Source organism: Adiantum capillus-veneris, chromosome 6 (assembly GCF_014529385.1).
Source record: "Adiantum capillus-veneris isolate H3 chromosome 6, ASM1452938v2, whole genome shotgun sequence".
Classification (NCBI taxonomy): Eukaryota; Viridiplantae; Streptophyta; class Polypodiopsida; order Polypodiales; family Pteridaceae; genus Adiantum; species Adiantum capillus-veneris.
The window spans coordinates 14,048,915-14,063,666 of record NC_140936.1 but is presented as its reverse complement, the minus strand read 5'-3'; the positions used below and the strand labels follow the sequence as shown (position 1 = coordinate 14,063,666).

At 39.7% G+C, this 14,752-nt stretch overlaps 1 pseudogene; it reads right to left on the bottom strand.

Annotated features, from left to right (window-relative positions):
* Window positions 1–836: 836 nt before the first annotated feature.
* LOC147455171 (uncharacterized) lies at window positions 837–3,172 on the bottom strand (annotated as a pseudogene).
* Window positions 3,173–14,752: the final 11,580 nt, after the last annotated feature.

The window sequence follows — 14,752 nt, the reverse complement described above, 5'->3', positions numbered from 1 at the left end:
ACCCCTAGTTCACCCCTAGTTTACCCTTAGTTCACCACTGCTAGGCCCAAAACCATCCTCTCGGGAATTATTTCAGATTTCCTCCCTAGTTCACCCCTAGTTCACCACTAGTTCACCACTAGTTCACCTTACTGCAGTTTGATATGGTCCCTAGTTCACCCCTAGTTCACCCTTTGTGCACTCTTAGCTCACCCTTGGGTCACCCCTTATGCCTAGTTTGTATCACAAATGGAGGCTTGGTTGTCATGTAATTTGCATTACCTTAGTTCAAGACTTGGCTCCTTATATTTTGTAGCATATCCTCGTTACCATTTGAGCTTTTTACCCCTACAATAATTGGTCTATCGTTATCATGTAATTTGCATTACCTTAGTTCAAGACTCGGCTCATTATAGTTTGTAGCAATTCTTCGTTACCATTTGAGCCTTTTACCCCTACAATAATCGGTCTATCATTTTGTGTTGATCACCCCATTTCTCGCAAGGTTGATCTTCACTCTTAGAGAATTAGAATCGATCTTAACACATCATTTCTTACATGCTCACACATTATTTTTTACATCATAACACATCATTTCTCACATCGTAACACATCATTTCTCACATAGCAAGAGTAGATGCGCGGAGAGACATATTGGAGGAACCAAGATGGATTATATTGCACTATGCTCTCAAAAATTACATAACAAAAGGTTTTCATATAATAACGCGATTTCCAACGCATGGGATAAAAATGAGGTGCTACATAGATATCCTAGTATGGGGTGTCCAAAACACATTATCCTTGCACTCCATCAAGTCCTAGAGACTTTTTGCTCCATGCTATAACCTCCTCTTTTAGCCTTTGAACGGATTGGTGCTTAAACCAAGTCTTTGTGAGCTGTACATCAAACATAGAGAGTTAGTGAACCATGTAAATCACTAAAAAATAGACCATCACATAAAGTTAAGTGTTTTTTCAATGAAAAACATTTACATACCCAGCTCTTTGATCGTTTGCCAAAGGCCCCAGCAATAAGATGCTTCATATAAGCCATGACATAAAACCCACAATCATGGGCATTTGGTTGACGAGGAACCTAAAGACATGCATCAATTTTCAATAGTGAAAAATCATATAAATTGATCTTATCAACATGACAACACATGCGTACAACACTTGAGCCATTGACACACCTTAGGTATTTCTAGTGGTGAAAGTCCTTTTCTTGGTTTTTCCATGAACTCTTTCAAACCCTCGTTCGAACAATTGTGAGATAGAATCTCAAGAACCCTACAAGGAAAGCTCTTAGATCCAACTCTCACCCAATAAACTCTATATTCCTTACCACATACATACCTATAAACACTAGCAAGATAGGTTGTGCCATTTGAATCCGGCAATGAATTGAAGTACATGATAGCATGTGAATCCCATGGAAATTTGTCAAGCTTTTTGAAGTGATTGTTGAAGATGACATAAAGGACCCAATGGTTCCTTAAACAAGACATAAATATGCAACAAATTAAGCATGACAACCAAAGGTACATCACATCACATTCAAGCTAAAAGAAAGTGAATAAAGCATACCTACTAACTATTGGTAGAAAAAGTAACCAATGTTGAGACATATCTAAAACTTGCAAGTAATTCTTGATAACTCCAATGTCTTCATGGTGACGTAGTGTAACATAGTCATACCATAAACTATCCATGAACCAGACTTTGTCTAAAATCTCTTTAGGCAATGTGTTTTCTATCCAACTATCACCATAAAAACCAAAGACATTGTGTTGAAAACTTACATAATACACGAAATATTTTTGAAAGCATAGAAATGAGCTTTAAGCTATACTTACATCATAAACAAGTTCTTTTTTGTTTTTGTGGAAGCTTTGGCATGAGAAATATCTTCAAGTATTTTCATGTCCACTTCCGAAATTATATTAGATCGATGAGATCTAAAGTGAATCGATGATCCACTTTCAAAACTATATGTGAAAGCAAATTCAAACATTAACAAATGATAGAGAATGTCAAACCTTTAGAGGATGGTAATATTCACCTTGCTTTTATGGACTCGTTGCCATTACTACTACTTGCTTCCAAGTTAATCCCCCCGTTGTTTATCACCAAAGAAAGTGGCATGTCGCCTTTGCAAAGAGGAGAGTCACTAATTTGGATTTGCTTTGACGAGCCAATGGTCACCCGAATCTAAAGTATATTGACAAGATCAAGAGAAGCTAAGTAACATTATTTACTATATGCATGATTTATATGACTACATGAACAATGTTTTACCCGTTTTCCTCTTTGAATGGACAACGAATTTTCAAGCAAGGAAGCACCTAGCGGTACGGGAGTACCCTCTATGAATTTCATTTTTTTTCCTTGCTTCACGGGTGCAAGTAAAGGACCATGACCATCATCCAATTTGAGATTTGGCTACAAGACATGCAACTCATTTAACACCAAAACATCATGCAATACAATTAGTCATTTAAATAACGACACTACATGTGACATACCGGAGTACATGCTTGCTCAATATCAACTTTCTCCTCTAGCTTTTTGTCCTCTACGTTTTCCTCTTTCTTATGTATTTTTCCACCGGGGTTACGCTTCTAAAAAGAGTCGAGAGCGTAGAGCAAAAAAAAATTAATCCTAATAAGAAATAAAAATTGATGATTGCGATATAGATGCTTACATTCATTTCGAAGCCACCATCAATCCGTTTTTGTATAGCCGTCATGCGTGCATCTTTTGTGCTCATGTAGTCCCCTAATGCATTGGCCATTTCTCTTTCTACAAAAGCTTCTTTCGATCCATTTGCTAGCTTCTCACTCTCATCGAAAGCATTCCATTTCCGAAGCAAGGACTTCTCTCTCCCCCGCAAAAACTTTGATTTGTTTCTCTCGAACTTATAAGCCGCATCCTTGAAGCGCACCTTTGATTGCGTCTCGTATGTGTTTGCCCTTGACAAAGTCCAATTCATCATGCCTCAAGGTCGACCACCCTTGCGTAGCGGGATATCACACTCGGTGCCATGATCATCTCGAAGATGGTCCATCATATCGACCCTCTTCTCGTAACATATTTTGTTAGCTCGGCACTCTTCCATTGCAATGTATTGCCAAGTTTTCCTCCCATTGTCATGCACAATCTCGATGTAGAGCGGTCTTGCATCTTCCATCTCTCGTGATTGTTTATTTGCGAGCTTCTTGAAGCGAGACGCTTAATCGATTGCACTCCCCGTAAAGCTTAAGGTATGGTATTAGGCTTAATGCACAGAGCTCCCGGAGCATATGAAACTATGGTATGATTTGCAATGCTTCAATGTTCGGAGCATATGAAACTATGGAGAGCCTCGCAATGCTTCAATGCTCCGAGCATATGAAACTATGGAGAGATTTGCAATGCTTCAATGCTCAAATAAAGTAAAGCTTAAATGTGGTAATAAGCAGGTAATAAGCACGGCATGAAGCGAGGCTTGCAGGCATCGAAGGCCGGAGTATGGAGAGCGGGAAGAAGCCAGGTTTTTGAACTACGGGTGCAAGGTTGTGCACACTTGCTAAACTAGGTAGTGCAAGATTGGCTGGGTGGCGTGAACTAGAGCTGGCGGCCGAAGAGGACACAGGACTCAGTAGAGCTGCAGGCCCGAACTGCCTTGGCAGGGGCTCGCGCTGGGGGAACTAGAAGCACGCAGGATACATAGGGGAGGAGAACGCAGGCAAGGAGGCAAGCAAAGCGGAAAGCAGCAGGCCCGCAGTTCACCGAGAGCCGAGGCGTAGTTCACCGAGGCCGCAGTTCACCAGAGCATTGAATGCTCACGCTCCCATTTCATTCAGTGCACCGCCATCCCCTGAACCGAGGTCCCCTGCCAATCGGACGGCTCTCATCCCCCCTACTCCCCCAGCCCTCGATCCCCTCTGGAATTCAACCGTGCCACATAGTGACGAGGGTTGCTGTTGTGCACAAATCATGAAAGGCTTCAGGTTAGAGAGTTCAAGTGTCACCACTTTCCTCGAAACAACCTTCTTTGTTACATCTTGCAGGTAGGTGTTTCATGCTTATTAGAGGTAGGTAATCTAATCCTAATGTATGTTTTAGGATTGTTTATTCCTAGCTGCATGGAAATACTTGCAAATTTATACAGAAAGTGTCTTTATTATACTTCTTGTAAATTTTGAGTTCATACATGTTTTTGTTTGAAGAACATGTCTATAACGCATATGATACAAGGTGACCTCTTATTATACTAGTTGAGTGGTGTTGTTTGAAGAATGGCTCACAGAACTGGCATAACATAAAAGCTTTTACGGTGGCACAAAGCTATCTTTAAGCAATGTGGCTCCCACTACACCAAAAATCATTATGCTAACATGGAGAGATCCCTAGTAGGACACTACAAGAACTTTTCATTAGCAACACACCCTTTCCTAACAATAGGACATCCCCACCAAAGATTTTTTAATGTGATAGGTCACCCCATGAGCATACCATGTCATGGAATGGATGTAAGAACTATGACTGTACTACCCCTTGGAAGTTGTTCATGAATGTATGCTTATTAAAGTTAATGAGAATAAATTTGGACTTTTTTGTTTGTTGATGTGTAAGAGCACTCTAGGTCTACCATATTTTAGATTGTTTTTTGATAAGTTAAATAAGATTTGTAGTCATTTAAAGTGTAAATTTGTTTCTTTTGGTAAGATTGTACATGAGAAGACATGATAAAGTACAAGAGATCTTTACGAAATAACCTCGATGAGATTCCTACCATGCAATTGTGACACTGTACCTCTCCTTGAACCCTTTGATTTCTATCATTGTGGGAAGTCCAAGGGGGGCTTATTTTCAAAGTTTTAGCAAAATAGAATTTTTTTGAAGGAGATTTTGGTTATTTAAAAGTTTGTACACAGTGTAGGAGTTTATTCTGATTGTTTTCCTTCAGTTTCAAATTTTGACAGAGGGCACTCCTTGGAAGCCACTTTTGAAGGTGTTAGGGTGAGATTTTGGGAGAGTTTTGCATGAACAAAATATAGTCCTTAACACAATGAAAAACATTGGTTCTTTGAGTATTTTTAGATTCCATGGTTTTAATGCTCGTTGGAGCCCGTAGATTAAGGGAAGAGTAAGAAATATTTGTTTTACATCATTTTTGTTGAAATTGCCAACTCACACCATGGTCAAAGAGCACAAGGAGATGAACAAATTCATATGAGACAAGCCTAGATAGATTTGGAGCCGATTGGAAGCTAGAAGCTGTTGAAAGCAACCCAAAAGTTCAACTTAAAAAGAATAATAACAAGAAAAACTTAACACTTGAATCATGGCCATGCATCAAAAATATGCTTTTCTTTTCCATTTTAAGGCCCCAAGGACCCTCAACAAGTGGATCCACAAGAACGGCCATTTTGCGTGCCCTTATGGCCTCTCTTGTTGAGAGTCACTAGGGCCTTAAAATGGCAAATATAGTCTTTTTTGATGCATGGCCATGAGATAGAAGTGTGAAGTTTTAACTTTTAGGCCTGGGTCCAGGATGGGCATTCCGCACGCCCTTGTGGCCACTCTTGTTGAGGGCTCCGAGTGTCTTTACATGGCAAAAAATGAAAAATTTAGGTGTATGAGCATGATACAAGGTGTGGTGTTAGATGTACAGAGAGCAAGAGCTCCCCCCCATTTTTGCTATATGTTCAAAGGCCTCACAAATCCCCCTAGAAATCAACCAAACAAGGAGCCATTTTTTACTTCCTTGTGTCCACCCCCTATTCTTGGGAATGTCTTGGTAAAAGCATGGTCCAACAACTAAAATATGTCCCTATTTGTCATTTTAAAGCCCTAGGGACCCTCAACAAGAGGGTCCACAAGGGCGCGCAAAATGGCCAAACAAGGACCTTGTTTGGCCATTTTGCGCGCCCTTGTGGACCCTCTTGTTGAGGGTCCCTAGGGCTTTAAAATGACAAATAGGGGCTTTTTTTAATGCATGGCCATGAGATAGAGGTGTAGTGTTTGATGATATCAACCAAACAAGGAGCCAATTTTTATTTCCTTGTGTCCACCTCGTGTTCTTGGGAATGTTTTGGTTAAGCCATTTCTTTGGCATTTGAAACCACATGTGACCCCTATTGTTGTAGTATCCAACCAAAGGTTTCTTGATTACGAGTTTACATAGGCTCGAGTGGCACATATCTTCTATGTTAACAATGCATGTATCTATAATTTATGTCTACACTTTCTCTATCCAAATGAGCTACATAGTAAAAATCAATCCGCAATTTTACAGTTAAGGTCACAAGATGATCACTATTGGTATCATCTTTAGCAATACCAAAGAACTAGCTACCAATAGTTAATGAATAGGAATATTTAAGAAAATTTGATACCAAAAACTTGTCAACACTACTTAAAAAGGTGGAAAGTCAAAGGCTTTACAATATATATATATGATGAAACACTAATCAATAATAAGTCACCCCTATACATCAACACCTCCATCTCAAGTTGTCATTTCTCTAAGTCAAGCTTGGCATAGGCATAGTATGGAAACAATGACATGTTGGAAAGAAAGAATTTAGCTTTCTCAACTTGTGAAACGTTGGTAATGATATATATTCAATATCCCCAAATGAGGACATCTTGACAAAGGTTATGATCCACTTTAATAAGATGACTCTGTAAGTAAACAACAGATTATGTAAGCACAAAGTTATAAAGTACAAAATGATATCATTCTAATAATCTAATGACAACTATACAAAGAATAAATTATAAGAAAAATCTTTGATGACTCTCCATAGATAACACAACTTACTTGCGTTGTGAGACTCAATCACATGCTACACAACTATAGATGGCACACCAAAGCCATCAACAAAATAGCACCACCGAGTGTTATGAGGTGTGAAGCCTAAACATTGAAAGCCATAGTGAGGTTAATTCTCTCCAGCATGATAAACTTAAAGATGGAGATGATGTTAAGCTCTAAATGTAAACTACAAGGGTAGTTTTCTTACCATTCTATCTTTATGTTGGAGATGAACCCTTGCAATGTTTACACACTATTCACACCTCCTGTTGTTGTGGTATGCAATCCATGTGAGCTCATACTTTTGCCACCTTTGGGAGTAGAGGTTTGCATGTAGTGCGAGTGAATGAAAGTAGAAGGAGTAGAATATTCTTTCATGCTATAATGGAGGTGAGAGAAGGGAGAGGAGCTAGCTTGGTGTGAAACTATGTGGTGGGCAAGGGGAAGAGATGGGGAAGGAGCTTGCTTGGTGCTACAATGGAGGTGGGAGAAAGCTAACAAAGAGATAATGATAGACTATAGGGGGTGCATGTGGTTGTTGTAGCAATGGAGAGCTTGGAAAAGGATTTGTAGAGAGAGAAAATCACTTTTTAGCTATAGAATAGGTTTGGAAAATGATGTTTTACATTTTTTGAAAAAATTCAATTTTTTGGAATTTTTAGTGCACGTTTTTTACTTTTGGAGGTCAAAAATACTTTTTTGACCATGAAATAGGTTTGGGGACCTTTTAAGGAGGGGAAACTTGAAATTTGAATTTTTTTTTGTGTATTTTTAAATTCGGGCCAAAACGTGGGGGAAAAGAGGTCAAAGTGGTCCCCCCCCCCGCCCCCAATCCCTTTTCCCTGGCCACCTCCCTTACCTTCTCACTAGGTAAGAGGCCATTAAGAGGTGTAAGGCTACCTTATCCCCCTAATTTCTTGAGGGTATAGAGTGTGTCCACCACCCTCTTCCTATTGGCTGGCCTCTAATTAACCTTTATCCCAAAGGGCCCCTATAAGATTTAAAATTTTCCTAATGACATGCTCATCTCCTCTACCATGCTAATTACTAAGCTAAGCTATGCTATTAGAGTGATTATGTGAGGAGAGTACTCATTTCTTTTAAGATACATCTTCTTCCTCTCAATCTGTCCTCATTCCCTGGTAGCTCTCACCATTTTTGAAGGTGTGTGCAGTCTTGGGACTGAGGCTAGGGAAACTAGGTGTGTTTTTCAAGCATAATTTGGTGCAAGAAGCTTCCATCTTCATTGCACGAATGGGTTTTGTTAAGGATTGCACCAACAGGTTTTGTCAAGGAACACAAGAATTGTATTGTACAAATGTCTCCTTTGATGGGAGAAGCTATAATTCAAAGCCTTTATGGAGGGGGGACCGGTTCTATGTAAATCCGGTCCTCAAGTGTTGTCAATTGTTCTATTTCTCTCTCTTTTCAAGTATTGCCTATACCAAACTAGCTAGATGTAAATTGCTATGTTGCTTTCTCAAACTAAGTTCTCTCTCTATGCTCATTAGGAACTTGTTCTTAATGAAATGCTCACTATATTATCATTTTTCTCTACACACAAGTTGCTACTGCATTAAATCTTACATTGGTATTAGAGCTATTGGTTTCTCTTTTCTTGCTCAAGAAGAGAGGTCCTCAAGCTTGCAAAAATGGTTGGTGTTATTAATTGCAAAAGAGTAAGTAGAATAGGGATTTTTCATCCTTGAAGCACGCCTGCTTTATGTAGTTAACGACGATGCCATCAAGAGCTATGGTCTTAATACTGGAGTCCTACGAGGCTTGCCTATGGCTTTACCATTATTAAGCCATTAGAATCGTCATAGGAACCAGTGATGTCTTGGCTCTATTAAACCCTCTCTTCTATTCCTTGCAACTAATAATATTTGAGCCATGGGTATAAATGCTTGAGTGCTTATCTTTGAAGGTAAAGAGGAGTAGAAACTAGGGCTTGAAGTGCCAAAGTACAAGTAAACATTTACACCTAAAATTTGCTAGTGTAGCTGACAAGGGTAAAGAGATTGAAATGAATGTTGATAGCTTTGATTTTGCTAATGATAGAGAAACTAATGATGCCCCTATGCTTGTAACCTATCTTGTTTCTAGGCTTCAACAAGCCCTGGGCAATCCATCCCTCCAAGGTGAAGTACTACAACAATTTTGCACCCATGGTATTCTTCAAACTCTCCACCAAGAAGAGAGAGTAACTAGGAAAGCTCCTAGTTGATTAAAAATATGTACTTGAGTCAGCCCATATTTGACCTTTAAAGTTCTTGTATCCCCATTTGGGTGGCCACACCTTATTTTGCAACCAAACGAAGAGATGTTCTTGCAAGATTGCTTCTAGTTGATTGAATTACTTGAATATAGTTAACTTGGTCAAGGAGAAATGAAATGAAATGATGTATTAACATTTTCAAATGGCCAAAGTGACCTATGAGACAAAAGAGTTTACAGATGGTGAATCTGATACAATGTCCGTGTAAAAGATTGAAAGATGAAAACTGAAACACTGAAACTGAACTAAGCTAAAGTGAAATGTAACAAAATGAAATGGGATGAAATGAAATGAAATGAAAGACTGAGATGGTGGAATCAAGATCCTATCCTATGATATCTAACATCAATCTTTGGCAAAGTTGATCAATGTCCTCCACAGTGACTACTCTGACTCAGCATCTGTCATGTTGTGCCAGAACATACCAGACCCTCTAATGCAACTTCCATTAATTTCTTGATAACCCTTGTAGTCATGGGTGTATAGATCTTGGCAAGCTCAGTGGATCTGCCAGTCAATGTATGTTTGGTACAAGTGGACTCTGAAGTCCGCTGTGATGCTTGCTCATCTGAATGTCGCGTATGTAGTCTGAAGAAATCAATGATCTCCCTTTGTGAGTGTCTTCTACTCTCTTGTCTCCTCGAGAGGCTCTCCCTATGTCTGCTTAGCTCTAGTAAAAACAATCCAAGGCATCTCTAATCCTGATACCTCTTAACTTTGGTCAGTGGTCCAAAACCCTCCTGAATAGGCAGCGGTGCCAATGTTGTTGGATATGCCGTGAGCGAACTCTAGCATAGCGAGAACAAAATCAACAACTCTATGTCGCCCATGGATGAAGCTTAACCAATAGGCGCATGGAAACAAGAAGATGGATGTCAAGCACCTTATCGACCTTCGATGACAATCTCTACTTGAGGAAATCAAATCTAACCATTCTATGCTAGTGAAAGCAACTCAACCTACGATGCTCATGCTATCCGAAACTAACAAAACTCATTCAAAATGTCACAAAACTCATAGGACACACTCTCCTCATCAAGAGATCAATAATCTATGGACTATGACTTTGTGTCCCACCTTAAACCACCTCGTGCAATAATCACGTGTAAAGACATGCAACAAAATACAGGTCACCACTTTTTGATTTGTAAGATCCTAATCCGTAGCTCTACTCACCATGAACCCATTGGGTATGAAAAAATCACCAAACGGACACATGGTTTGCAAGAAAACTCAACCGGAAGCTTGTACGAGCTCGCTTCACAATGACGTTGGAATCGTGCAAACTTGGCGTTGGATTGAAGCCCTAGCTGTTGCTAATGTGGTGGCGGTGTCGTTTTTGCAATGGGGGGTTTTGTAGAGCGCATTTACACACACACTTTGTCTCTCTCAAATACATCGCATAATCAAGTTCGGCTTTGATTAATTCAAAAGATAGGTTAGGGTTACAAAAATTGGCTTAAATACAATTCCTATCATAAAAACTAATTCCTATCTTTGATTAATTCAAAAGATAGGTTAGGGTTACAAAAATTGGCTTAAATACAATTCCTATCATAAAAACTAATATCTAATTCTCCCAAATGATTTTATCATGTTTAACTGATCAATTAATATGGAGAGGTACCACAGAGGAGTAAAAGCTAGAATATTGGTAAGGCTGCTAGATCGGTCTCAGAAGGGATCCAAAGGAGGGAAAATAGGGATCCAAAGGGGGACATTCTGCAAAAGAGCAATGTGCATCAATGTAGCTTAAAAGACCTAAGGTTCAACTCCATTAAGACTTCCATAGGCTAAAGTTCCAAAAATTAATTAAAAGTCTTCCCACATCCCTAGGAAAGAGGGGGAGAGCCCTAATGATAGGGGATGAGAGAGAAAAACACACACACACACACACACACTCCCAAGATCTCCCCAAAGGGAAGAATAGACACATGGCAGGGTCCTAGCCCAGTTGCCCCCAATCACCCCTCAAATTCTATTGGATGGCCATAGAGGTGGACCAATAGAGTAAAATTAGTCTAATCAATTTAAAAATGCTTGCTAAAAGAACCAATAGAAATTAAGATCCCTAAAAGACTATTGGATAGTCTACCAAGGGGTCTGTTGACCGTTGGGTCAACAACACAACATAACTCAAGTTTCATACCAAAGTCTTATCTTTTGCGAGTTATGAAATGCTGCGGATTATGGCTATAAACATCATTTGTAATGAGTAGTTATTCTAGTTTCAGAAGCCGGGGTGCAATGGCACTTCCAGATTGTAAATACAAAGCCATTTGACCCTTTCAACCCCATTTTTGATTAAACCTAAGGTAGCCTTAGTATATAAGGTACCTAGGTCATTTTGTAAAGGAGACTTTTTATCATAATCAAAACTTTAGCGCTGCCGTCTACTGTGTGTGAGAGAGAAAGAGAGTGAGCGTGAGCTTTATCCTCTTGTTACGCCCGGCTCGCTCAACACATTGGAGATCTGACTGCACCATTGCTTTAGGCTCGAGGAGAGCTACGCGACAACGCCAAGCATTCCACGCGAGACGAAGCGCACACGTCGACACATCTACGAGCTATTTGTGGCCGTAAGTGTATCAAACGATGTCTGTTTTTTGCGTGCTAGTAGTCTATAGAATCGTGGCGACATAAGCTACACATAGGTACTCATAAATTTTAGTTTCGGGCACTTTCAAAATTCTGCTATGTCATCCTACGCGTTTTTCGCAGATGGGTTTAGAGTGAGGGTTTAGAGTGTAGAAGCTTAGGGACAGGTGTATCCTAGTGAGGGGATGGTGTTCCTTAAGTTTCGTATGAATCTGGCATGATTAGGTGAGTTACCTTCCGTATGTGTGTATGTGGCTAGGTGGTGTAGTTGAGAGCAGTGAGGTTCTTGATTATGGTTTAGTTGGCCTTCCAGAGTGTTGTATGTGTAGGATGGTCTCAACCTGACAAGTTAAAGAGATTTCCTCCGTGTGCGTATCGTGTCATCTGTGTCCTCGATTGACATTATGTTGATCTAGGTAGTGTTTGCATGCACTTCATGGGTGTGTGAGTCGCTCCCGTCCAACAGGGTCCAATGAGCACCCTGCAGCCCAATGGCTTGCTTGATTCCTATTAGCAAGAAGACAAAAAGGTCCAATGAGAGTTTAAATAAATTATTTAATTACCTTAAGCTCTCACAAAAGGGGAAAGGGGGACACATGTCACAAGGCTATGTATTATGCTTCTAAATTGTTATTGTCTACGCTTTGCAAGGGCCAATGGGAAGCCAACAAGAGCCTTTTGGAAGAGGGGTCAACCAAGTAGAGAGAGAGTTAGCATTTTTAGTCTAACTCGCTTTGCTACACACACACACAACTTATGTGTTGAGCAAGAACTCCATTTCCTTCTCCAAGCATTGAGAAGTAGAGGCCTACACCAACAACTCTTGGCTATGGAATGCAAATCCAACCAAGAGCAAAGCATCAATGGCATGCTCATCTCCTATACCATGCTAATTACTAAGCTAAGCTCTGCTATTAGAGTGATTATGTGAGGAGAATACTTCTTTCTCATAAGATAGATCTTCTTCCTCTCAATCTTTCCTCATTCCTTGCTAGCTCTCACCATTTTTGAAGGTGTGTGAGGTCTTGGGACTGAGGCTAGAGACACTAGGTGTGTTTTTCAAGCATAATTTGGTGCATGAAGCTTCCATCTTCATTGCACCAACAAGTTTTGTCAGGGAACACAAGAATTGTATTGTACAAAAGTTTCCTTTGATGGGAGAAGCTATGATACAAAGCCTTTATGGAGGGGGACCGGCTCCATGTAAATCCGGTCCTTAATTGTTGTCAATTGTTCTATTTCTCTCTTTTCAAGTATTGTCTATGCCAAACTAGCTAGGTGTAAATTGCTATGTTGCTTTCTCAAACTAAGTACTCTCTCTATGCTCATAAGGAACTTTTTCTTAATGAAATGCTCACTATGTTATCATTTACACACAAGTTGCTAGTGCATTAAATGCTACATTGGTATTAGAGCTATTGGTTTCTCTTTTCTTGCTCAAGAAGAGAGGTCTTCAAGCTTGCTACAAATGGTTGGTGTTATTAATTGCAAAAGAGTAAGTAGAATAGGGAATTTTTCATCCTTGAAGCACGCCTACTTTATGCAGTTAATGTCGATGCCGTGAGAGCTATGGTCTTAATGCTGGAGTCCTACGAGGATTGCCTATGGATTTACCATTATTGAGCAATTATTTTATTAATAGGAATCGGTGATGTCTTGGCTCTGTTAAACCCTCTCTTCTATTCCTTGCAACTAATAATATTTGAGCCACGGGTATAGATGCTTGAGTGCTTATCTTTGAAGGTAAAGAGGAGTAGAAACTAGGTCTTGAAGTGCCAAAGTACAAGTAAACATTTACACCTAAAATTTGCTAGTGTTGCTTACAAGGGTAAAGAGATTGAAATGAAGGTTGATAGCTTTGATTTTGCTAATGATAGAAAAATCAATGATGCCCCTATGCTTGTAACCTATTTTGTTTCTAGGCTTCAACAAGCCCTGGGCAATCCATCCCTCCAAGGTGAAGTACTACAGCAATTGTGCACCCATGGTATTCTCCAAACTCTCCACCAAGAAGAGAGAGTAACTAGGAAAGCTCCTAGTTGATTAAAAATGTGTACTTGAGTCGGCCCATATTTGACCTTAAAATTCTTGTATCCCCATTTGGGTGGCCACACCTTATTTTGCAATCAAACAAAGAGATGTTCTTGCAAGATTGCTTCTAGCTTATTGAATTACTTGAATATAATTAAATTGGTCAAGGAGAAATGAAATGAAATGATATATTAACATTTTCAAATGGCCAAAGTGACCTATGAGACAAAAGAGTTTACAAATGGTGAATCTGATACAATGTCCGTGTAAAAGATTGAAAGATGAAAACTGAAACAGTGAAATTGAACTAAGCTAAAGTGAAATGGAGCAAAATGAAATGGGATGAAATGAAAGACTGAGATGGTGGAATCGAGATCCTATCCTATGATATCTAGCATCAATCTTTGGCAAACTTGATCAATGTCCTCCACAATGACTATTTTGACTGGGCATCTACCATGTCGTGCCAGAACAGACCGAACCCTCTGATGCAGCTTCCACTGATATCGCTATGACCCTTGTAGTCATGGGCATCTGGATCTCCCCAAGCTCAGTGGCCCTGTCAGTCAGTGTACCTCTGGTACAAGTGAACTTTGAAGTCTGCTGTGATGCTTGCTCATCTGAATATTGAGTATGTAGTCTAAAGAAATCAATGATCTCCCTCTTTGAGTGTCTCCTATTGTCTGGTCTCCTCAAGAGGCTCTCCCTATGTCTGCATAGCTCCAATAAAAATAGTTCAAGGCATCTTTGATTTTGATATCTCATAACTTTGGTCAGTGGTCCAAAACCCTCTCTAAATAGGCAACGGTGCCAATGTTGGCAGATACGCCGCGAGAGAATGCTAGAATAGCAAGAACAAAAACAACAACTCTATGTCATTTAAGGACGAAGCTTAACCCATAGGCGCATGGAAACAAGAAGATGGATGTCAAGCACCTTCTTGACCTTCTATGACAATGTCTACTCGAGGAAATCAAATCTAAATGTTCTATGCACTAACGAAAGCAACTCAACCTACGATGCTCATGTTATCAAAAACTAAACCAAACGCATTTGAA